This window comes from Bos indicus, chromosome 12, assembly GCF_029378745.1.
Source record: "Bos indicus isolate NIAB-ARS_2022 breed Sahiwal x Tharparkar chromosome 12, NIAB-ARS_B.indTharparkar_mat_pri_1.0, whole genome shotgun sequence".
Taxonomy (NCBI): domain Eukaryota; kingdom Metazoa; phylum Chordata; class Mammalia; order Artiodactyla; family Bovidae; genus Bos; species Bos indicus.
In genome coordinates, this window is record NC_091771.1 from 24,781,650 (window position 1) to 24,784,084 (window position 2,435).

Below are 2,435 nucleotides of genomic sequence, written 5' to 3' on the forward strand. Positions count from 1 at the left end.
CTGCTCGGGCGGACACTCTGTGCTAGGACTGGAGCCAGGCTCTGGCAAGGGAGGAGCTTGCGCCAGCGTCGGAAAATCCTAGAGCGGGAGGAGACTCTTGCGCAGGGAACCCCATCTGGAGAAGGCAGATGTGGTGGCCTCAACTTTTGTACGTGTGTGTGTGTGCGCGCATGCATTAAGGGAGGCGACTGGGGACTTAGGGACCTTTCTCTTCAGGCAAAAGCATCTACTTTCTGACAACTCTTCCCCTCTTTTGTGAATCCCACGCAGCCCCCATTCCAAACCACGAGTCTCGGTGCATCACAGGAAGCCCAGCTCTGAGCTGCGTTGGGGGCATCGCCCGGTCCTGTGATGTGCCTCGCCTCAGACCTCTCTCCTCCAACGTTTCTCTTCTTCCCCCTTCCGAGACCTTTGCCAGATCATCAGATGAGATGAATAGGATTGCAGTTTCCATCACTGACAGGGAGACAGGCAATCCTAGAAATTCCCTACTGGGCCACTGGCTCAGAGAGTCACACATCTTAAAAGAACTCTATACAGGGAGCCTTTAACTGGTATGCTTAACACCGATTACCGCTCAGCCCTGTGACCTTCCCCCAGTGATTCTGGATTCCTGTTTTTTCAACTGGAAAGCGAGAGGCTTGGATGATTTGATGTCTGAGGTCTCTTCCACTTTGACAATCAACAACCCAAGTGGCCCTCTGGCCTCTATGGCCTGCGAAGGGCTGAGCCCTGGGAGGTGTCCCTGGCGTGGCCTCCGGTCCCTGCTCTGCCTGCCGGGCTGCATTCACCTTGGTGTCATCTCCCTGATGAGATGGCCAGGAGCACAAATCAATATAAAAAGATGCTGCTCAAGCCTTGGTGACCATGTAAATTTGCCCAGATACTGCCACCTACCAGTGCCCAGCTCCTGCGGTCATGGTAGCTGTACCCCTGTTCAGTGGTTCTCCAGGTAGAGGCCGATGGGGGTGGCAGGCTTAACTTAGAGCCCCCTTTGCTAAGAGAGCAAAGGCTCTATCTCTCCCATTTCCTTCTCCAGGGAGATTGTCCATATGTTCATCTTTTCTGTGTGACTCTTTGCATATAGGATCCAAAAAGCAGGATGCTGGAATGAGTTGCACTATCCAGAGGGCATATTCGGAGACGTGTTTTCTCGCAACACACCTGCCTTTGTATCCTGAACTTTACTGTCCACACGCTACTTTCATGAATTGTCCTACATCCACTTACCACTTGCTCTATTAGGTACTTAGATTTCCATTTAGCCTCCTCGTAAGCAGTGACATCCATGAAATCATTGCTTTGTTATAAACCAATTGTATTTCAATACAAAATAAGTAATAAATAATCTGTGAGGATTTTCTTGGTGTTTCCTGAACTTGGTTTCCTAGGGCTGCTGTAACAAATTTCCAAAAACTGTTTCAAAACTGATGTGAGAGGCAAAGCTTCTCTTCTATTAATTTTTAAAAATTTTCATGTACAAATGATTTAGAAAATGTTAATTGTCAAATCTGTCTTCAAAAGTAGGTTGGGCACCATTCAAGGTCCTGGGAGTTTGTGGGCACAGTTTAGAGACGTAGTACTAGCTTCTAGCAAGCATGACCACCCTATCTTTCCCCCAACACCTTTCTGCCTTATTCAGAGAGAGATGAATGTTTTTTTCAAAAAGTACAGAATTTGGAATCAGATGGAGAGTCATTAAATTCTGATGCTCTCATTTATTACCTGTGTGATTTAAGCCAATCACTTCTCTAAGCCTCAATATAATAGTGTCCACATTGTTATGTTGTTGTGAGGGTTAAATGTGTGTGTGAGCTTGCACACACACACACACACACACATATATATACATACACACAGAGTTCCTAGCAATTGCCTTGCATATAATAAATGCTTAAAAATATTAGGTCCATCTTTTCTTCCTTGCTACCATCAAAGCAGCATTCAGAATTACTTTGTCCATTCTCTAATTTCCTTCTAGGTTATCAGGAATCTTACGTTCTGTGTCTAATATCCCCAGATTCTCTGCTTATTTTCCTTAATTCCTTCATTTCTGCCCTGCTTATGATTCCTTCTCAAACTCTGTCCTCTCTCTCATGCCTCCATCTCTCTTCTTTCAAGCAGTTCCCCCTTTCCATCTGCCACAATTTCATAGATCTGTGCCCTGTAAAGGAGCTAAGATAACTCAGAAAAGACTGTGGGCCATAAAAATTCTTACTTCTTTTGCTCTTTCATGAACTGTCAATAGTCCTTTTTGTTTATTTGCTTGTTTAAATCATAGTATTGCCCCAAAGTGTGAAGACATTTATGTTATCTAATGCTGTGGAAAAATTCCTGGACCACGGTCCTCTTAAATTTGACGGACATTTTTGAGCATCTGCTATATGCCAAGCAGTGCCCCAGCACTAGGGAGATAAAAAATAAAGCCAAAGTCT